General features: G+C 41.6%; 1 long non-coding RNA gene across 1 annotated transcript in view; it reads left to right on the top strand.

Moving 5' to 3' along the window:
- Positions 1–24342, top strand: part of LOC137334410 (uncharacterized) — a 91289-nt gene that overhangs the window by 32574 nt on the left and 34373 nt on the right. Inside the window, exon 2 of the long non-coding RNA XR_010966140.1 lies at positions 23805–24039. This is a non-coding gene — a long non-coding RNA (uncharacterized lncRNA). The remainder of the gene's footprint in view (positions 1–23804; positions 24040–24342) is intronic.

Here is a 24342-nt window from a genome sequence, read left to right as displayed (position 1 = left end):
TATTGTGCGGTAGAATAAAGGGGTTAGGGAGGAAAAAAGACAACAGATGTTCCAATCACCAAGAGGGAGTTCATGCATTGAATGACCTGCAAACTGCTATATTGAGAAGCAAGAACTAATTAAATGACATAAGAGATCATCTCAGTGAGACAATGAAAAGAACAAAAGCACGTGTGATTAGCTAAGATGATGAAAATGATGGGAAAGGCATGAGATCAGAAATGAAAACAGGAATTTTAGAATAGTGAGATCAGTCTGTCCCGAAAAGAACAAAAAAACAGGGGCCTTATCTTGTTAACTGCTCTGTAGTAAAGACGTCATAAATGTTTCATTAAAGGAATAAAATTTAGCTTGAAATTTCACAGGAAATAGAGCCATGAAAAGTGATTAGGAAGGATATGTTCCATTTTTGTGTGATGTTTAAATTGAGGCGAAAAGACAGAAGAGACGAGATGAAGCATTTTTAATTGATGAAATTTCTTGACGCACCAGTATAAACCTGCGTCACCTTTAGTCATTTTTAAAGCACTAAATGGGCACAGAAGAGGAAGGCCTGAGGATCGCAAGAAATTGGTCCTCGGGCCTCATCTAAATATTCAGAGAGAGCTGCTGGTGCCTGTCGTGACTCCACCGGCAGAGGAGCGGAGTGGGACTAGTTGGATAGCTCTTTCAAAGAGCTGGCACAGGCACGATGGGCCAAATGGCCTCCTTCTGTGCTGTAAGATTCTATGATTCTACAACAAAAGGCTCAGAGAATTTGTACTGCGTTCTAGGATGCTAGTTCAGAGCTGTCCCATGCCCTAACTCCACATTTCTATGTCTGCTTAGACTGTCTGAGAGAGAGTTTAACATTAAGCAGAGGAAACTGCTTTTTGAAGCCTCACTGTTGTTGTTCTGTATGGATTTTCAGACTGAGTGTTGAGGTACAGCTGGAACACATCTCATGTTCTTGTCATAAAGATAGAGCCCTGGCTTAAGTACTAACAACTCATGTGTGGCTACTTTGGGCATGACGTTGTAGAGGGTAAAAATGTAGTAACTTGGAGTCTGTACTGGTCTACGTTATCGTTCAGGATGTCGTGCATAGTTCAACTATCATTAGGCTGGCTGTTAATGTACTGACGAAAATTGTTTTAATACACAACAAAGACATATCAACTTTAAAATAAAGTTTGAAATAAAGCTCCATATGTCTAAGTAATTATTGTTTTAAAAGTTCCAAGTTTTATGCAGCAAGTGCAATTATTTTGCAGGTGTTCAAAGAATTCAGTTGTTTGCCTTTTTGAGTCACTGATGTTGTAAATGACGTGGAATTCTAGATGAACTGGGAATTAAAATAAAATAAGTTCATAAGAAACAAATGCAAAATACTGTGGATGCTGAAAATCTGAAATAAAAACAGAAAATGCTGGAAATGCTCAGCAGGTCAGGCAGCATCTGTGGAGAGAAAGAAAAGGGGACAGGGTCAGGAAAGAACAAAGGGAAAGGTCTATGATAGGGTGGAGGGCAGGAGTGATTAAATGACAAAAGGGATGATGATGCAAGACAAAGGGAGTGATGGACTGAATGGAGGCGTTCAGCAAAGCTATCACCCATGGCAATCACCAGGTGAAACAGAGATTTACTTGTACTTCTTCCGCTTAGTATATTGTTATTCGCTGCTCATGATACGGTCTCCTCTACACTGGGGAGACCAAACAAAGATTCAGTTCAGTCCGCAAGTGAGACCCTGAGCTTCCGGTTGCTTGCCACTTTTATTCTCCATCCCACTCCCACTTTGACCTCTCTGTTCTCGGCCTCCTACACTGTTCCAATGAAGCTCAATACAGGCTCTAGGAACAGCACCTTACCTTTCGATTAGGCACTTTACAGCCTCCCAGGCTCAACATTGAGTTTAACAACTTTAGACCAAAACCACTGCTCCCATTTTCAGCAGGTGCTGGTAATGGTTCTGCTGTAACCATCTACACCTCCTCTGGACCCATTTTTTGTTTCTTTACTTGTCCCATTACCACCCCCTTTTGCCTTGCACCATAACCCCTTTTGTCATTTAATCACTCCTGCCCTCCACCCTAGCAATCCTGCCCTCCACCTTATCAAGGCTTCTTTCCTCCCTCCCTCCTTTTTCCCTGGCTCTGTACTTGCTTAAAAACTCTTAACTCTCTAACTTTTTCCAGTTCTGATGAAAGGTCATCTGACTTGAAACGTTAACTCTGTTTCTCTCTGCACAGATGCTGCCTGACCTCCAAGTTCATAAGAAACGCTGGCTGAGATATATTTCAAGGATACCCTATTAACTCTGCGTGAGGTGTGAAATAGGCCATCAAATTCACAAAGCTAAAGTCCTGCAGACAATTAAGGAGCAAAGATACCAATTAAAGAGCTTGTACAGATGGCTGCAGAATGTTCATAGAAGTTATAAAACTTGGGGGTAGGGCCCCTGGTGAAGGAAAACATGTTACAAGGTGGCCTGGTTTAGTTTGATTGACAGGCTGCAACGCAGCTGGAAATGTAATCAGGTGCAACATGTGCTCTCTTGCTGCCTCCTCTGATTTCTCAGGTTCTGAGCTGCTGCTCTTTTTAGCTGTGGTGAAAATGAGGCTTCTTTTGTAAGGTATAAAAATGTACGCAGGCAGAATGTTTGATTTGATATTACTGTATGTGCTGCCTGCTATCTTATTTATGTATTTACAATAAATTGCACTTTGTTTTATTCAATCATGTTCATTATTTCTTCCAAATTCTAGTAATGAGAAAGGAGATCAGACTGTGCCTTCAGTGAATTAGGCTGTGAGGCAGAGGTGCACGAGTATGGTAGAGGGTGATTCACTCTCAGCATGCTGTATGACTTTCCCTTTAATACATACTCCCACTTTTGGTTCCTTGCTCCCAGCCGTTTTGTTATCATGATCGACCCTTCATGAACACATGATGACTGCCATTTAACAAATTATGCTTTACCAACTAGATCATTTACTGGATCTCTTAACATTGTTTCAAATATTTCCCCTACAATTGATGTTAAAGTTACTGTTGGCGCTCTCATATGGTGCATTATTGTGTTGCGTGTCCATATGACTTTTTTTCATTTAGTTGTCTTTGTAAGGTTCAGCATGATGATTCTATTTCATAGGTAACATAGAAACATAGAAAATAGGAGCAAGAGTAGGCCATTCGGCCCTTCGGGCCTGCTCTGCCATTCAAAATGATCATGGCTGATCATCTAACTCAGTACCGTGTTCCCGCTTTTTCCCCATATCCCTTGATCCCTTTAGCATTAAGAAATATATCCATCTCCTTCTTGAATAACTTGTTCTCCACTGCCTTCTGTGGTAGAGAATTCCACAGGTTCACCACCCTCTCAGTGAAGAAATTTCTCCTAATCTCGGTTCTAAATGGCATATCACGTATCCTGAGACTGTGACCCCTGGTTCTGGACTCCCCAGCCATCGGGAACATTCTCCCTGCATCTAGTCTGTCTAGTCCTGTTAGAATTTTATATGTTTCAATGAGATCACCTCTCATTCTTCTAAACTCTAGTGAATATAGGCCGAGTCGACCCAATCTCTCCTCATACATCAGTCCTGCCATCCCAGGAATCAGTCTGGTATACTTTCATTGCACTCCCTCCATGGCAAGGACATCCTTCTTCAGATAAGGAGACCAAAACTGCACACAATACTCCAGATGTGGTCTCACCAAGGCCCTGTATAACTGCAATAAGACATCTCTGTTCCTGTACTCAAATCCTCTTGCAATGAACGCCAACATACCATTCGCCTTCCTAACTGCTTGCTGCACCTGAATGCTCGCTTTCAGCGACTGGTATACAAGGACACCCAGGTCTCGTTGCACCTTCCCTTTTCCCAATCTATCACCATTCAGATAATAATCTACCTTTCTGTTTTTACAACCAAAGTGGATAACTTCACATTTATCCACGTTATACTGCATCTGCCATGTTCTTGCCCACTCACCCAACTTGTCTAAATCACATTGGAGCCTTTTTGCATCCTCCTCACAGCTCACATTCCACCCCAGCTTTGTGTCGTCTGCAAACTTGGAAATGTTACATTCCACTCCCTCATCCAAATCATTGATATATATTGTGAATAGCTGGGGCCCAAGCACTGATCCCTGCGGTACCCCACTAGTCACTGCCTGCCACCCGGAAAAAGACCCGTTTATTCCTACTCTCTGTTTCCTGTCTGTCAACCAATTCTTAATCCATGCCAGTATATTCCCCCCAATCCCATATGCTTTAATTTTGCACACTAACCTCTTGTGTGGGACCTTATCAAAAGCCTTCTGAAAATCCAAGTACACCACATCCACTGGTTCTCCCCTATCTATTCTACTAGTCACCTCCTCAAAAAACCCAAGTAGATTTGTTAAGAATGCTCTAAAAATGTCAGGTTTTTTTCCCACATGCACATGTCCAGCCTTTGTCATCATGTCTCCTGTAAGGCTGAAGTGGTTTGGTAGATTCACCAGTTCACTATGTCTTTGGATAAGCACTCTGTCCACCGGAAGGGAAGAAAGAGATTTTGTTTTGTTACTTCTTGTCTCGGGTTTAGCAATCTTTGTGAAGTAATGATTCATACTGTGCTACTTATCCCAGATTACCACCCAACACACAATCCCTTATCCTGCTGTTAAATGTATGGTGGTGATGGTATCAGTATGTACTGGTTTTGAGGAGAGGGGAGCCACGGTAACAGATCTTGGCTCATGTGAAGTTGCTGTCTCCATGCACAACCTCAAACTTTGTCAACACAGCATCATGGGTTGTAATGCACCAGCAGTAGTTTTTTATTTTTAAATTTTTTTTGCACCAGTGTTTACATTTATAAAAGCCTTGCGATTTCCCGAGAATCGGGGACAGTGCTTTCTTTGTTCTATCAGGTGCAAACTGGAAGGTTGGAACACAAAAAGCAGTTTGAAGATGCCATCTGCCCGGCTAATCTTCATACCTGTGAGACTGATTATTTATAATCACTCCAGTGAGTTCAGAGTGGGCAGGGACTCCATAAATCCACTTCCAAAGTTTAATATAAAGGTAGCAGCACAATAGTGCTCCCAATAGTGTAGTACAACATTGTTTTACAGACTAAAATCAATGACTTAGTACGTTGGACTTTCCAATAAAACTGGCTCTTTATTGAAATTGCAGCTGTGAGAAAGTTACCTTTCCAGTGCTGCCATCTGATTCAAAGAAACTGTTTGGATAAGTAAGTAGCACTGAAGAGGAAATCATTGTCCTGGAGTGGAGCAACTGGTAATTACAATTCTCTGATGGAGAACAGGCCACATATACCACTTCCTGTTGTCACATTCTTGTCTTGCGATTGATTATGATATATTTTGTGTCTGAAAACCTGAGTCCATTTCCTAATTATAATGGTCTATGGATCTATGCATTTCATAGTATTCTTTGTAAAATATCTCAATTCACTGAAGCTGTCTTTTTGATGCTTAGCTACGGTATTGGTACTCATCAAAAAAATGCTGACCGCCCCACATTTTATAAGAGTTCATTGCTTCATGTCACAGAATTGAACATTGCCTCTGCAATAGAATATTTGGTTTCACTATAACTGGCGTCTTCATAGAAACTATGGCTAGCGAATCTGGGGAAAAAATTCACTAATTGAATCTGCCTGTTTGCTCATTGTTTCCTATATTAATACAGGTCTAGTGAGCAATAATCCATGAATAGGAATTCAGCTGCAGATCTTCCTGGGTATGTCATAAATTAAATAACTGTCACAAATTTAATATATATAAATAGTGCAGTTGCTTTAACTATTACTAACTACAAATTAAATATGGATTTAAGGGTTAAGTTCTGCCATTAGAACTGCTTCTAAAAAATAAACCAGTTTTTTTTTAAAAGATGACTAACTTTAACATCTTATTTTGTCTACCCTTTGAATACCATTGTTTAAACAATGAGTTATCAGCAGGCACAGTCAACTGAGTGAGCTTCAGTAGTCTGGTAATTTTAACCGTATATTTTTAAAATATATATCAGTAGGTGGCTCTCAACCTCTTTTTCATATTGGGGACCTCTTCTTTTGTGAAATCAGAACATTTTATGCCCCCCTTATTCCTTTAACCATTAATCAATCCATAACTAAACACTTAAAGTTCTCTGCTTTCCAGGGTCCACTCTTTTCCCCCTCCATCCATTGCTGAAGCACTCATATGATTTTGATCCTGGAGTTCATTCACTAAAATTCATCATTGGGTGAATCCTCAAAAATGAATTAATGCAGCAAGGCAAGAGAAAACCATAAGTGAATTTCTTTAACAGGAAAAGCAGGCCCACTAACTCCATTGATTTTAATACAGAGAAACTTCATTTACGATAACATTCATAGTAAATCCCTCAGTAAAGCACTACAATGACAAGCTCTTAACACTGAGATCATGATGCGCTACCACTCCAAACTATGGGTGGGATTTTGACTTGGAGTTGGGAAGGGGGTGGGGTGGGGGGGGGTCGATTTGCGGACGGGAAACCCGGAAGTATGGGTTTCCTGAATGTCCTTACGATTTTGACGTAAGGACGTCTTTTATTTTTTTTGTTGGTTTCCCGTCTGAGAGGCCGGCCTGATTGACAGGCTGGTCTTAGTCGGATGGGAGCAGAGCAAGGAAGAGGAAGTGAAAAGGTAAGTCTTCAGCTAAGCCTTAGATTGTATGGATGGGAGGGGGGGGGCATGGGGGTCCGCGATTGTTCGGGGGGGGTCGCAATCGTTGGGGAGGGGTTACGATCATTGGGGGGGTCTGCGATCGTTGGGGAGGGGGACATGATCGTTGTGGGGGGCCACTGCAGGTAGGCTTGTTGGGCCTAGGGAAGCACCCCTGCTCTTCCGGGCCCACAAGCTGTGCCAGAAAGGCACTTACCTGCAGTCTCGGAACTACTCGCCTCCTCTAACGCGGCATGAAGGAGAAGGCCCTGGAATCCTGGCCCCCAGAGGCTAAAATCGCAATTTTCAAAATGGAGGCCCGCAGCCTCCTTGAAAGGTTTTAGTGAACAACCCACCTCCTGGGAGCGGGTTGATCCTGTTGCCCCTCATCCTGTGAAAACAGGAAATGCGCGGGTTGGGGACAGTTCTGAAATTGTTGCAATTTTCAATGCCCCCCCACTCCCAACCCACCCGTTTTTCACAATTATAATCCTGCCCTATGTTTAGAAATGCGGCTGAATAATCGAACGATCTTAACTGCAGTTATATCTTGTTGAAATTCACAAATAGCTAGCAATATGCCTCCCATGTAGACAGACCCTACCACTTACTGTTCATTTTCTATGTATCTCTCTCCTTCATTGAAGAAGGAAAAAAAATTATCCTGGATTGGCCCCTTTGCTCGAGGGCTGATTGGAGTATTGCCAGAGTGGGGCGGTAGCGGTGGTAAGGGATGTGCCTTGGCAGCTGGTCAAATTTCCCCTGGAATGTGCCAAAGATGCACCTCATGTGATGCTTGCCCATGCAAATGAGGTGTGCTCCTACTGACCCCACAAATGCCGGCAGTGATCAGTGTTAGAGGGCACTGGTGGGCTTATCCTGACACAACTGCTGGGCTCGCCACCAGTGGAACTTCAGGACCAATCTCTCTTTTTGTTCTAATTCTTTGCATTAATTCCAATGTTGCTCACATTGAGGTTTGCCATCTGTTCTCCTTCTTCCCCAGTGATATGTATCTATTCTGTGCTCTGCATATAGGATGTCTAAATATGATCCACTTTTCATTCATACTTCTCCCCCTCACTGTGCTGTCCACGTTATTTGCCTGAACTCAAGCCTCATCTCCTCAAAACCTACCTTCCTAAAGCTGAATGTTTCTATTATACGCTCTCTTTCTCATCATAAGCTTAACTTTAAGCTCTACTCCATCGTAATGTGGTCACTGTTGCTGAGGTGTTCTTTAACTCTGGCCTGCTTTACCATCTTCTGGTTGTTATTTAAGATCAGGTCCATTAGAGCCACTGCCCATGTGGGTTCCTGGAGCAATTGTTCCAAGTAACAATCCAATATTGTGTCCGGGATCATGTTTTCTCTCCTATTGCACCCTTTATAAATTTCCCAATCAATCCCTTGTAAATTATTAGGAGAAATTGCATCTGTTCCTGTACCCTTATTTGACTACCAAGTTCTTAGTCCAATCCCTGAGGTCTATAACTGTTACCAATTTTGGGTCTGCTTTAATATTCTGTCAGGTTCAGCGGGGCTGGTCAGTCCCATAAGCAGACCCCATATCTTATATTTAGCAATGTGCCCATGCTGCCCAATTTCTAATCAAATAATAGCAAAACCTGGGGGCATAAACATAGAACCCCCCATGATTTTAAATTCCTTTCGCCCATGCCCTCATGTATACTTATCCAATCTTTCGCTAGATGGACTGATAACACTTCAATCAGAAGAGCTTGAGACAAATCGTTAAGATGGTGTATTCTACAGACAGCAAGTGAACATACAGATTATCAATTATATTCCAAACTCACATGCTTCACTTCACTTAAAGCCCCTCTTTGTGAATAAGAAAAATAATAAACCATGCAGTCCTGTCTCAGTTAATGGGCTAAATACAATTGTCTTCAGTTCATCTTGAAACAGATTAAGGCTTACATGGGCTTGGTTGGCACTAGTCTTGCTGCCTAATAACATCCCAACTAACCTTGAACATGGATTTATTTTCTCCTTTTTATTACATCTGACCACAGGATGTGAGGGGTGGGCTGTCCCTCCGATATCTTCACTGTTCAGTGATTTGTCTGTAGGTCTGTCAATAAAACTGGGCACCTCCTCCCTTCCAAGAATGGATTCTCAGCAGACACCCCAAGCTGGACTCAAATGATACGGTCATCCCAATCATAATAAGTGTGGATGCTTGTAGGAAGTAGAAGTCGGAAACGAGGTAACTAATTAACTAGTCATTGGAAATACATCTGGCTCATTAACGTATAAACTGCTCTTTATTGCAGCAGTTACTGCATATGGATGTAAGAAGAATTTTAAACTAATGTGAACCTGCTTTAATTTAAATCACACCAATTAAATGTAACTTATTTCCAAATCCTTTCTGTGGAAAAATGGCTAAAAATTCTGAAAAGCCACTAAAGCAGATGCCCATAATGAATTTCCTTTCTCTCACATCTCTTATCCCTAACCACAGGGTCTCCATGTTTTCCGCACCTAGACCAGTTAGATCCATCTCCATTATAATTAAATCTCTCTGCATAACAGGCTACAACCTGGTATTGGTCTGATTCAGATGAAGCCTGTCCCATATGTAGAGCTCACCCTATCCTAGAACTTGTCCCAATGCCCTATGAATCTGAAACGCTCCCTTCATCACCATATTTTTAGCTACACATAACATGTCCAATTTGCTTCTCCTTAACATGTCCAGCGTGTGGCACCGGATCTAATCTTGAGATTAATATCATTGAGGTCTTGCACTTTAATTCTTAAACTCTCTCTGCAAGACCTACATGCAACTCTTTCCTACATGAAATATGACTTTTGGCTGGTTTCCGTCCCTTTACAGAAGCTTTTCAAGTCATTCCATTAAATCTCTTACTCTGGCAACACACCAGTTGGGACTCTGAGTACAGCTTAAAGAAAACAAGATGTTTATCCCCCTAATTATATAATCCCCCACAACTACTACTCTCCTATTCACTTGGCTAGTATCTCTAATTTTCCTCATGGGTAACTCCTTGTTCCGTTCTGCTGTGTTGTTGTTCTTGGTTACACCCTCCTGTGCCTCCATCCTTGTCCTCAACATAGGTGTCAAGAACTGTACACCAGATCCAAGATATTCCACATCATATATGCCATACACATCACTAGCCTAGCATTGACAGCACCTCCTAAACCCACGACCTCTACCACCTAGAAGGACAAGGGCAGCAGGCACATGGGAAAAACACCACCTGCACCTTCCCCTCCAAGTTACGCACCAGCCTGACTTGGAAATATATCGCCGTTCCTTCATCATCGCTGGGTCAAAATCCTGGAACTCCCTACCTAACAGCACTGTGGGAGAACCTTCACCACACGGACTGCAGCGGTTCAAGAAGGCGGCTCACCACCACCTTCTCAAGGGCAATAGGGATGGGCAATAAATGCCGGCCTCGCCAGCGATGCCCACATCCCATGAACAAATTTTTTAAAAATCTGGTCTTACTGTTGCTATATTCCTGTGCAACTCTAGACTTAATTAATTCAGAACCATTCTGCCTCAGTGCCAAACTCCTGTTGAGGGCAAATCCATTTCCTTACCTTCTCTCAGCAAAAACTCCCTTGTGAGTGTCTCATTCAATTGGCCTTTCCCAGCTCCTACAATGAGATCAGGAATTCTTGTTCACAGCACACGGCAGTGGCTTCAGATAAGCACTGGGACCAGCAGGTTGAGAAATATTGTATTGGATAATATAAAAGAACTTTTATATTTAGCGATGCTGTATTTCGGATTGTGGAAGACCAGTGTCACATTTTATGGTTCTACGAATCTTATGTCATGATAAGGGAGCCAGTTCTAGTAATGGAGATGCTGGGAGCTGCTACATGGACATTGATCTCAAACAATTGTTAAATGTAGAAGCACCTCAGCTAAGGCTGAGATTATTCTCCTTAGAGCAGAGAAGGTTAAGGGGAGATTTAATAGAGGCGTTCCTAATTGTGAGGGGTTTTAATAGAGCAGATGGGGAGAAACTGTTTCCACCGGCAGGAGCATCAGTAGCCGGAGGACACAGATTTAAGATAATTGGCAAAAAAATCCAGGGGGCAAATTAGGAGAAATTTTTTATGCAGCAAGTTGGATTGCCCGAAAGGGTGGTGGAAGCAGATTCAATAATAACTTTCGAAAGGGAATTGGATATAAACTTGAAAAGGAGAAATTTGCAGGGCTATGGGGAAGGAGCAGGAGAATGGGATTAATTGGATAGCTCTTTCAAGGAGCTGGCACAGAAACAATGGGCCGAATGGCTTCCTTCTGTGCTGTATGATTCTATGTAGGCAAAGTCCGATATGTTGACCTTGAACCTGGTGACTCCAGAAAGCACAGAAAGACCTAAATAAATTGTACTGACAACATTTTCCAGAACCTAATGCCTCTCTGGGAAACCTGCTCCAGTGAATCTTAACTAATTCTGCATTTGAACTTCCACATACAAGGGACACATAGGCAATAACATTGACTAGGGGAAGAGGTCCAGAGGCAGAAGTGAATATCTGAAGCTTTGACACTGGTATTTCATGCAGATGTTGTGGTTAGAAAGCATGCTGAGGTGCAACTGCAGCTGCTCTTATTCCTGTCAAAAGCATAAAGATCGATATTAATTTAGATCCTTCTTGCGGTCTGGGATGTTGACTCCTCCAAAGCAGTTCCCACTGTGATGTGATTCACTGTTTATAAATATTTAAAAATCAACATAAGTGGACAGGAGAAAACCTCACAAGGATGTTAATCATTATTCGTTTTAAACCACTGGAATTTTTGAGGGGGCACTGATGGGGAGATGTCATCTTTTAACACATAGCTCATTAATTTAACCAAAATAATAGTCACATTTTAAATGTATGTTCTCTCAAAATACAACACGGACATATAAAATATGATCAGAAAATAGTTTAACTTTATTTACAACTGATGGTAGGTAAATGTTAGATCAGATACTGTATCCATTTTTAACAGATATTAAAATGTTAAGACTATATTGGTCTATCGATGATTTCATATTCTATTTGTACTGTAGATGAAAATATTAAAAGCCAGATTGCTAGTGTTTAGCTGGAGTCTGCAAATATTTGCTCACATACAAAGATAATATTTGGATATGGAAATAATTTAGACTGAAATATATATCCCTGTCTGAACTGTATAAATAAATGTCAGGATGAGGAACATTTTATCTGTGAGGAATGAAAAGGCAGATGACATTTTCAGTCAATTAGCAGAGCTTTATAATGTCATGGTGTCAATCTAGATCTTTGTTTATTCTTTACAGCTAAGCTATCAGCTGCCCAAATAACGAAGAACAACTTCTGCTCTGTATTGCCAAATAATTAGTTTCTCGAAATCCAATAAACATTACTAGGAAGCTGATCAAAATGAGTAGCTTTATCAAATGTGCTTCCTGAGTATTTCCACTGGCAATAAATATAAATACATTTTAGAAATCATTACATCAGTCCTGGCAAGTTCGGCCTTGCTCTCTGCAAGAAAACATGGTCAGAGATAAAAATAGAGAATGCTGGAAACAGTCTGCATTAGAAAGGGGAAAAAGATGGATTAAGGTTTTGGGTGATGACCCTTGGTAGCAGGAGATGTTTGGATGGCAATAGCCTACGCTTTGAAAATATTGCAGGCTTTGTATTGTACATGAAAACAATAGTTCCTTTGGCCAAATAAACATGATAATCTTTCGGAGGAAACTACTTGTTTGTGTGCGTGTGGTAATTTCACCCACTGGAGATTTAGGCACCTAAACTTCTTCAAAAGCTTTATAGCTTCTTAGTTGGTTTAGAATCAAGATGCACCATGGACTCATGAAGAATGTAAAATCAATAAAGTGGTATTGCAAAAAGGATTGAAGCAATGTGTTAATAACATGACAATAACATGCTTTGAGATGGGAAAAGTGTAATTGTTAACATTTACAAAGTTAATTTACTGCGAGTTTGTCATATATGTAAATACAAATATCGATACATTGGAGTTGCAGAATTGAAAGTAGGCTGTTCAGTCAGTGGTACGCAGCTAATGAATGTCTGATATAAACTATTGACACCATGGAAATATCATGCCAAGGAAGGCAACTGGTTAGAGGATGTACGGTTAGATGGATATTCTAGAGGTTTGCTTGGTTTACTTTGGGGTGGAGGGTGAGGGAGGGTGGGGGGAAGGGAGCAACTTTGTGCAATCTTTCCTCATGGGATTAAATGGATTGGTAGAGTCCATTAGATATGAACTCTACATGGTGAGTGGAAGGAATGAGCTTCATGGTACAAATGGACTTTTCTCAATTTGTGCTTTCTCATGCTCTTATGTTTCACTTAGGAGTCTACAGTGATCGCAGTATGATTGTTGCAGAATTTCACTGTTGAGCACAGTCAGAGACTGCAATAGGGGTGAAGCATTCAGAAATCCCCAGCTACATTTCCTTGACTGTCCAGGCATGTTACATATACAGCGAGCCCGACTTAAATGAATTCCTGATAAATAAATATTCTGCTTTAATAAAATCTCATTGCACAAATTCTTTTCTTATATCTCCTCAATAATTTCGAGATCATTGTAATAGATTGAATAGCCTAGGCAGTGAGTGGTCCAGCCTTCCCGAGATCTCTCCCTATACTCCCCAACCCCAAAGCATTTCAGTTAGCAGCAGGTCAGGAGAATCAGGTGGGAGGCAGTGTCAGGTCTGAAGAACCAGCAGACCATCACTATAATATGGGGAATGTGAGCTATTACCTGCTGTGCTGGTTGGAGATGGAACTGAGTTTACGTGAGAGCATAATCCAAGTTAACATGTCAGTGTAGTACTGAAGAATTGCTGCACTGTTGGAGGTTAAATCGAGGCCCTATTTGCCTATTCTGGAAGTGCAAATAACATGGTTAAAGATCCTATAGCATTGTCTGATCACCGCGTTTCAAAGTAATTTTCTGTGACCTTTGTAACCTTTTATAAAAAAGGTTGAATTTATTGTTTCACCAAGACTTGCCATTTTAGGTCTTAGTCTCTCTTCAGCCACTCTTGTGACACATTAGAAGGAGGGCCCAAGAAGGCATCTGGTACAAGCCGTTGAGGAGATAAGGAGAACTGAGGTGATGAATCTCCGTGAAGCAAAATATTTGAGAATATTTTAGAGCAGGTGACATTTATTTATTCCATTTTTCCAGACAGGGATGAGGGGATGTAATTTCAACAGAAAGGACTTACACCCCTGACTTTCCTTCCCCTTTAGTTTTTGAACACCAGCTGACTGGCTGGTTATATTTGCAATTCATACATAATCGGAGCCATAAATCAAGACATTTGACTGTAAATTAGATGCTCTCTGTTACCAGATTAAACTGTTAACAGCTACAATGAGGCACACAGGTGAGAAGCACCGAGAAGTTGGCTCATCTCAACCAGGGCAGCAGTGGTGGGCACTACAACTGGCCACAGGGCCTGTAGGGAAAGGAAAACCAGTCAGAGTTCCCACTCCTCATCACCATCCAGCAATCCCTACTGGAGGTGTGCGTGGGTGCACAATGGAAGAGCACAGGATCAAACTTGGCTTTGATGACCTCCAAAGTCAGTGCCTACTGCCACTAACAGCCAAGGTTCATACATGAATAATGGTTACATGGGAAAAGTACAAGAGAGCAACTGCTGCCCTTGAACCCAGGGCAGGATTAAGGGCCTTCCAAAGAGGAGCAGCAGGGAGTAAATTGGACAGGGGACAGAAAGTACTAAAGGGTGAGATAGATATATGGTAGATTAAAGAATAAAATGGGGAAAAAATGCAAAACTCAATTTACTCTACCTCTGTTCTGCTTCTATCAGCATTTGCTGTTCTTTCTCTGTACTTGAAGTTGTGTGTCTGCTACAGTCAGTGACCTTGAACACTCCTGTTTTAAATGCTTTTATTTTTATTATGACCATAAATCTGGCTCAAATGCATCTTTCTATTCCTGTGTTAATATGTTTTACTGTGGAGGATGGAAAGTTTCTGCTTTAGGATTTCTGCTGTGACTGTAATTTTTTTCCTCATATTTGTTTTTCCCGAGGTTGTCTCAAGTGTAGTTTTGTGGTTTGGCCAACATTTATCCCTTGGAGAATAGGTTGATCCTTTTAATGTTTCTTGGTTCTTCATATATGCAACAACTGGAAGTGTTTGTTCATAAGAGGGTAAGGAATAGAATCTGATTAAAAGAGACAAAGGAAAAGCTTTGGGAATAGCTGGAAGCAGAGAGACACAGATGAAAGGAAGTGAATTTGAAACAATTCTATGTTCCAGATAGGATGGAGGTGACAGCTCAGGAGGAATAGACAGTGATCAATGCATCATTTATGATACAAAGTTGGTGTTCATTTACAAATTACAGACATACATTCTATACATACTGCCTCTTGTGTATTAAAATAAAGTCCCTGAATTACACTGTGGGATAATAATAAAATTATAAGAGCACTCAATATGTTTGTTTGAAATTCCTCTTTATTCTATACTATTGGAGGTGTTAACCCTCTTCTTTTAAACAGTTTAGCACCTCCACTAATGTAGTGTAGAGAGGAATTAGTTAGTTAGCATCCTAGGATGCAATTTCAGGGCTAAAGTGACTTCCTCTGGTTTGTTTTTTGCAGAGTTTAAATTTAGGGCTGGGTACAGAAGTAGCATATGAGATAGGCAGGGTAACGCTGTGTTACATGGTGTGCCATATATGAAAGGTGGTAGTGGGTTTGGGATAGTGAAAACTTCTATTGAATAGAAGCTACTTACCTGTGCTTGTTTTTGTGGTTTACAGACAAGCCCTTTCATCTACTTGGACTACCTCAACAGTTGATTTGCTAAAGGTAACGATAGTCATTGGAGATTTAATTGGTTTGCTTTAATTCCATCTCAGGGGGTAGTTAAGAGTCAACCACATTGATGTGGGACTGAAGTCACATATAGGCCAGACCAGGTGAGGGTGGCAGGTTTCCTTCCCTAAAGGATATTAATGAGTCAGTTGAGTTTTTACAACAACCGACAGCTTCATGGTCACTTTTACAGATACTAGTTTTTTATTTCTAATTTAAAAAAAAAACTGAATTCAAATTCTCCATCAGCCACTGTGGGATTATGAATTCAAACTCTCTGGATTACTAGTCTAGTACCATAATCACTATCCTATTTTGCCCCTGTAATTTATACCAGGGGTGGTCATAAAACTGTTCAATTCGACTGTTCAATGTTGCACAAACATCAAGCATTCATTTCCTTACAAAACAACAAGAGCATAAGAAAGCATGGAACTAGAAGCAAACATCTATACCATTTAGCTCACTCCTTCTAACAGGCAGAAGCAAGATTTCAAGTTTCACTACATTACAACAGTGACTACACTTTAAAAGTACTTAATTGCCTATAAAGCGCTTTGGGAAGTCCTGAGGTCATGAAAGGCACTATATAAATGTAAGCCCTTTCCATTCTATTCCTTAAGATGGTGATTTTAAGAGAGAGGGAGATCATTAAACTTAAAGGAAGTCTTTACCCTCCCCAGAAATCTTTTGCAGCCTATACAGTTCCCTGATGATTCAATCACTGGCTTAGCTTTGAAATACACCATCTTTTCTATTTTCATGCTATTTAGTAATTTACCACCGCAGAAATCGTGTCTTAATTAATGTTTATTATCAGGCTTATTTCCTTTGCTTTATTAGAAAACGTCTGGGGTTGAACTACTGCTCTCCCTACGCTCTTGTCTTGTCAGGGTACATCATGAGAAAATTCAAAGTCACTTGGAATACTCTTTATGGGCTTCTCTCTGGCAGACTGGCAAGAATCATAAATCCAAAGTCATAAGTGGGGAGTACAGTCAGAATTTGTAATGCACCATAAATTTTCTTGGTTGATAAATCAGAATTCCGGAGGGGAGTCTGGAGAATATGTTGTAAAAACAGAGGCCAGAATCTCCAACAAATCTTAGATTAGAAACATGCCTTCGAGTACTTCACCCAAGTGGCCATGTGTGAGCCTAGACAGAGAGTTTTGGCAGTTATTCAACACCAGGGAGCATCATAGCTGAGTCCAATCTTTCCTCACTTGATATCCACACAAGCACATGTTCTAGCAGGGGTCAATGGATAGTGATGACAAGTAGGAACCTCGGCCAATTTTCCCTTCCTAATTCTAGGGGCACCAAGGCCAATTGTAACTCCTCTTGTACCACCCTGATTGAGATTAGCTAACTCAGCATGGACGTGCGTATTAAACCTGGGACCTTCTTTCGTTCAGTTACACATCGGCCTTACTAACTGGGCAATTGGAGGACCTCAATTAAACACCATTTGAAGTCTGAGATCCTAACGCATTCTTATCAAACTGTTATTTTATGTAAAATATATAAATCAAGCTGTGTTTACACATTTGAAAGAATTAGTAACTGATTGTTTGCTGGCAGCTGGCTTTGCAGCTGACTGGCAGAATTGAAAATATAACAAGACGATGCGGAATAATAATGTTTGTTTGAGGAGTTATCCATAATTGTTAATGTTTGATGAGGTTGTTGAACCAGTGAAGCTTTGAGATAACAATTGGTTAATTGGATATTGTAACATTTATTGTAAAGTCCGGGTACTGAGTGTATCGAGTGTAACGATTCTTTGATCCAGCTGATACAAGGCACCTGGAGTAAGTTTATGACCTCGCCACATCTCTTCCAATCTCCAAACTGCACATTGTTGTTGCTGTTGGTTGAAATATGGTAGAACGTTATTTGCACTTTGCATAACATTACAACATTATACGGCTATAACAATACGCAAACTCAAAAGTGTACAAAACATACAAAGCACAGCCGGGACCAGCCGCTAGTATAACATCATGTGGATTATAACAATATGCGACTTAACATTATGCAAACTCGACTGTAAGTATTATTTACTTACCTATGAAGTTTTGTGTGGTTATTTTACTTAAGGTTTCCTTTTAATCAACAACAATTTGCATTTATATAGCACCTTTAACATAGAAAAACATATCAAGACACTACAGGGGGATAATTGAAAAAAATTACTTTTGTCCGATGTTTTTTTCTCTCCCCTACCCTTTGTTTTTTATGGTTTCACAGACAGGGTTGAACCCCTTCAGTGTTGCCCATTCACCCTTTTTGGTGCAGTTTCTGTACTTTTCAGTGACATGTAAACTCTTTCAGCCCCTGGGTTCTGCTATCAGAAAACTGTTCATTTGTAGTGACAAATTGTTAAGTGCTCATTTTATATTGCAAACTCTGTAATGAATTAAAGAATTACAAATAACCTAATTATGTTGATGGTAATCAAAACCGGCTTCGAATTTGACTGGTGGTGCTTTATATATAGTGGGAATTTCCTTGGGTGGGCGGGGGGGGCATTCTCTGATTGGTTGTCGTAACTTCGATGGACGCTGAATGGAACCCCTGTTTATATGGTTTATCTGAGCTTTCCGTCTGAGGAAATTCCCAGTGGAAGTGTTTAAAAAATAATATGGCTGATTTACTAAAGTTACTTGGATCTGTCCCCTGATAATTGGCTAATTTTGTGGAGTTTGTTTACCAGCTGTAAATGTTTACCTTTCTGAAACCCATATCAGCATCGGTGAAGTGGATATAGTGCTAAATGTACCCTTAGCATTCAAAGTACAACTTTCCACTTGGTGGTAAAATTACCGATAGTCTGAATACAGGGCCCCTTGTCATTTCTTATTTAATCAGATGCAAGGACTTTATATACCAACAATGTTACAATTTTCCTCAGAGCCTTAACTCTCTAATGGGAAAAGCACAAGATGTCCTACAAAGGACTTATGTGATCTGATTAAAAATAGCCTCTAAGAAAGGCAGAAAATCCTGGGAAGTGCTAAACATTGTGCTGTTCTGAGAGGTTACTTTCAATCAGCATATACAATGGAAAGTGTGGGAGAATCTTTGTCTTGACTTTTGCCACTGGTGAACTGGAATCAAAACATCAGCTTTGTCCTGTAACAGAAAGAGGGGCCGTGACATTTTGTTTTCTTTGGTAAATATTCTTGAGCCAATCTGCTGAAAGTGGGTATATTTTGTACCCCAAGAGCACAATTTAGTCAGTTTACATTTATATAAATACAATAGTTAGAAATACAAGTTTCATTTCAGTGTAGGCAAATGCATGTTGGAAAACTATCCCTTATACTTCAAGAAATTAATGTTATATCATCAATTGTATACAAGACACTTGTTGAGTTGGGCTCAAAGATAAGTTGTCACTGTAGTACAGAGAGCTCTAAACAATTCTGCACATACTACAACAACCTGCATTTATATAGCACCTTTAACACAGAAAAACATCCCAAGGTGCTTCACAGAGGCAATCAAATAAAAATGGATGCTGTGTCATAGAAGGAGATATAAGGAGGGGTGACTGAAAACTTGGTCAAAGAGGTGGGTTTTAAGGAGGGCCTTCGAGGAGGGGAGAGAAGTGGAGAGGCAAAGGGGTTTAGGGAGGGAATTCCAGAATGTGGGGCTTAGACAGCTGAAGGTCCTGCTGCCAATGGCATGGCGAAGGGAGGGGAATAGTAGAAATATTAATTTTGTCTTACTTTAACTGCAATCCCATGAAGATGGCTGTAACAATGGCTGTAATATATGCTCTTCTCTACAAGTCAAATTGTGAGAAACTAACCATACTTAACATATAGAAACACACTCAGTACTTATTGCAAGTTAATCATAGAATCATAGAAAATTACGGCACAGAAGGAGGCTATTCGGCCCATCGTGTCTGTGCCAGTTGAAAAAGAGCTATCCAGCTTAATCCCACTTTCTAGCACTTGGTCCGTAGCCCTGTAGGTTACGGCACTTCAAGTGCACATCCAAGTACTTTTTAAATGAGTTGAGGGTTTCTGCCTCTACCACCCTCTAAGACAGTGAGTTCCAGACCCCCACCACCCTCTGGGTGAAAATATTTCTCCTCAGCTCCCCTCTAATCCTTCTACCAATTACTTTAAACCTATGCCCCCTGGTCACTGACTCCTCTGCCAAGGGAAATAGGTCCTTCCTATCCACTCTATCTAGGCCCTTTATAATTTTATACACTTTAATTAAATCATCCCTCAGCCTCCTTTGTTCCAAAGAAAACAATCCTAGCCTCTCCAATCTTTTCTCATAACTAAAATTCTCCAGTCCTGGCAACATCCTCGTAAATCTCCTCTGTACCCTCTCTAGTGCAATCACATCTTTCCCTGTAATGTGGTGACCAGAACTGTACGCAGTACTCAAGCTGTGGTCGAACTAGTGTTTTATACATAACCTTCCTGCTGTTATATTCTATGCCTTGGCTAATAAAGGAAAGTACCCTGTATGCCTTCTTAACCACGTTATCTACCTGTCCTGCTACCTTCAAGGATCCGTGGACATGCACTCCAAGGTCCCTCTGTTCCTCTACACCTCTCAGTATCCTCCCATTTAATGTGTATTCCCTTGCCTTGTTTGCCCTCCCCAAATGCATTGCCTCACACTTCTCCAGATTGAATTCCATTTGCCACTTTTCTGCCCACATGACCAGTCCATTGATATCTTCCTGCAGTCTACAGCTTTCTTCCTCACTATCAGCCACACAGCCAATTTTTGTATCATCTGCAAACTTCTTAATCATGCCCCCTACATTTAGGTCTAAATCACTGATATATACTTTAAAAAGCAATGGACCTAGTACTGAGCTCTGCAGAACCCCACTGGAAACAGCCTTCCAGTCACAAAAACACCCGTCGACCATTACCCTTTGCTTCCTGCCACTGGGCCAATTTTGGATCCAACTAGCCACTTTCCCTTGGATCCCATGGGCTTTTACTTTATTGACCAGTCAGCCATTTGGAACCTTGTCAAAAGCCTTGCTAAAATCCATGTAGACTATATCAAACGCATTACCCTCATCTGCCCTCTTTGTTACCTCCTCAAAAAATTCAATCAAGTTAGTCAGACACGACCTTCTCTTAACAAATCCATGCTGACTGTCCTTGATTACTCCGTGCCTTTCTAAATGACCATTTATGCTGTCCCTCAGAATTGATTCAAATAATTTGCCCACCACTGAGGTTAGACTGACTGGCCTATAATTACTCGGTCTATCCCTCTCTCTCTTTGAACTATATGATCTATATGTTAAGAAACGTAATTTCAAACATACCTTTAAGCTTACTTTCTCAGGATATCTTGATACAACCTCAGCTAAGATCCTCTCATGCAGAAATTTATGCTAATTGACACACAACCAATTTTTTTTCCCCTTGCAAACCTAACTAAACTCATCCACAAGCCTGTATTAAGTAATGTTGTAGCTTGGGAAAGAGACCGAGTGTTAGGTATCAAAAAGAGAAGAATTTTTCATTTGGATCATTTACGGGATTATCTTGAAGATGGAGCTTTCTGGACTGCTGAAATATGAGCTTTCCCTCTTGTTTCTAAAGTCCGTGCATCGAGACCAGCACAAGCAGCAACGCCAAGATATCTGACCTCTCCGAGAGGCCCCTTCGCCAACAGAAGTTTTATTGATTTTGGGTCTCAAAAAGAGGGATAGTCTGACACTGCAAAAGCAATAGGACGCCTCTTTTATGAGAGTGGTGACAAGATCAATCTGCTTTGGATGGAATTGCCTTTCAGGAATAGAGTATCAGACACAAAATCACATCGGGAGACCCAAAAACATCAGAGTAATCCAGCAACACTCTAGCAACATCATTCACGTATGACGTTATATTGGCAGTGTGACTGTAGCTCTACTAATCTGCTAAATTATGATAAATCTGTATTTACTTGTATCTGGCTGCTCTTGGCTGCATTGCCTTCAAAGTGCAGTTAAGATCTGAAAAGGTTATATTATTTGAACAGGTTGGGTTTTTTTTATTTGTTCATGGGCGTCGCTGGCGAGGCCATCATTTATTGCCCATCCCTAATTGCCCTTGAGAAGGTGGTGGTGAGCCGTCTTCTTGAACCGCTGCAGTCTGTATGGTGAAGGTTCTCCCACAGTGCTATTAGGAAGGGAGTTCCAGGATTTTGACTCGGGGATGATGAAGGAACGGCGATATATTTCCAAGTCGGGATGGTGTGTGACTTGGAGGGGAACATGCAGGTGGTGTTGTTCCCTTGTGCCTGCTGCCCTTGTCCTTCTAGGTGGTAGAGGTCGCGGGTTTGGGAGGTGCTGTCGAAGAAGCCTTGGCGAGTTGCTGCAGTGCATCCTGTGGATGGTACACACTGCAGCCACGGTGCGCCGGTGGTGAAGGGAGTGAATGTTTAGGGTGGTGGATGGGATGCCAATCAAGCGGGCTGCTTTGTCCTGGATGGTGTCAAGCTTCTTGAGTGTTGTTGGAGCTGCACTCATCCAGGCAAGTGGAGAGTATTCCATCACACTCTTGACTTGTGCCTTGTAGATGATGGAAAGGCTTTGGGAGTCAGGAGGTGAGTTACTCGCCACAGAATACCCAGCCTCTGACCTGCTCTTGTAGCCACAGTATTTATGTGGCTGGTCCAGTTAGGTTTCTGGTCAATGGTGACCCCCAGGATGTTGATGGTGGGGGATTCGGCGATGGTAATGCCGTTGAATGTCATGGGGAGATGGTTAGACTCTCTCTTGTTGGAGATGGTCATTGCCTGCCACTTGTCTGGCGCGAATGTTACTTGCCACTTATGAGCCCAAGCCTGGATGTTGTCCAGGTCTTGCTGCATGCGGGCACGGACTGCTTCATTATCTGAGGGGTTGTGAATGGAACTGAACACTGTGCAGTCATCAGCGAACATCCCCATTTCTGACCTTTTGATGGAGGGAAGGTCATTGATGAAGCAGCTGAAGATGGTTGGGCCTAGGACACTGCCCTGATGTATTCAATTTTTAGTGTTCATTGAAGTGAAAGAGATGCTGGGGAATGGAACATCCTCCATTTCCTGCAATAAGTGGCAGCAGCTAGCACCCAAGTGAGACATTGCCTGGATTAGATACAGGGCAAACTTTGCCATGGCAATGTGCCTTAATCCCAGCCTTACAGGAGAATCCTGTATTGTACAGATGTGGCCTCTTTGAGGTTACTGATTTATGTTCAATGTTACGTTATAGCACAATTGGCACAGTGCCTTGTGTGACAGGGCCACATATCAGGAATTTGGATGTGAAGTGACTCTCCTTTGGTGTATCCCTGTGCAACAGTTAAGGTGGAGAACTCACTTGTATAGAGAGTCATGGAGGAACCTCCTGCCCATCCATTCCGCACAATTGGGACTGCACCAAAATATGTTTCATGTTGAGAGATACAAAGAACAAAGCTTTGGAATGCTCACTGAGAATAATGCATTCATATTGTTTAAATTCTGTACTCCCTGTGCCTCTCACAGCTGGTGTGGTTAATGGCTATTACATATTTAAAGTCAATTCAAGGAACTGATTGATATACAACAGCTCAAAAAAACACCAGTTCACTCAGCTTTGCCTCATGCCAAAACAATCACTAATGTGGTGAAATCCTTGCTATTTGCATGCTGCCACACTCCCCCCCTCATTATTATATATTGTAAGAAAAGCATTATACAAGCTTTCTATATAATATTGCTAACCTTGTTAGGAAAAGCATTATATAAGCGTTCTGTATAATATTGCATTATATAAGCTGTTCCTGTGAACAAGGCTTTCTTCTCGCTGTATAATTAGCATCAACAAGCTTTTTGGTTACCATGTGAAAAGAGGCCCCTTGAGCAATGTTTCATTCTTATCTCATGTGCATAAGATGGGTAAAGGGAGTTGTCTTTAGTTTGGGATGTTTTGGACAAAGATAAGTGCCCTTGATAATTGGAGACAACTAATCATATGGGAGGTATGATGTCAGATGTTGTGTGTCATCTAGAGTTTAAGGAAGTAAAGTGGATGGCAGATTCATGAGACAGGGAGGATGATTGATGGGAGGCACATAACGAGCTAATGGGAATGATTTTTACATGAAGGTGGGAAGGCGGGGGAGATAATTGAACGCAAAACCCAGCAGTAAAGTTGGCGGGTCACAATCTGCAATCGCAACCTTAAAGAGGTCATTAAATTTTAGTTCCAGGTTTCGCACCCACCAGCCAGTCTGTTTGACAGGCTGTCTGGAGGGAATCAGAGAAGAGGGAAGGAGAGATCATGGGCCATAGACAACATGGGACGGCGTGAAGGACTTCGCGGGCCGGGAGGTGATACGGTCACCAAAAGATCAGAGGACATCATGGAGAAGATAGGAGCATGTTGCCAGAAGATCAGAGGATGTCATGGAGAAGATCGGAGGTCGGGAGGAGTTGGAGGTATGGAGGGGTCTCGGCCATCGGGGGAGGGGGGGTCCACCATTGTGGGGGGTCCATCATTGGGGTGGGGGGGTCTACCATCGGTGGGGGTCCACCATTGGGGGGTGGGGGTCCACCATCGGCGGGGGGGTTGGTTGATCGCGGGGCTCTGATCATGCCAGGTGAGCTCTTTGGGCCTGGATGAAGCCCTCCTGCTCCTCTGGGCCTACAGGCGGTACAATGAAGGCACTCACCTCATAGATGTGGCCCTTCCCGCCTGATTTCACCCGACATGAATCAGAAGTGATGGGAAACCGAAACAGG

This window comes from Heptranchias perlo, chromosome 2 (assembly GCF_035084215.1).
Source record: "Heptranchias perlo isolate sHepPer1 chromosome 2, sHepPer1.hap1, whole genome shotgun sequence".
Taxonomy (NCBI): Eukaryota; Metazoa; Chordata; class Chondrichthyes; order Hexanchiformes; family Hexanchidae; genus Heptranchias; species Heptranchias perlo.
The sequence above is the reverse complement of the archived record's forward strand: the minus strand, read 5'-3'. Positions and strand labels throughout refer to the sequence as shown.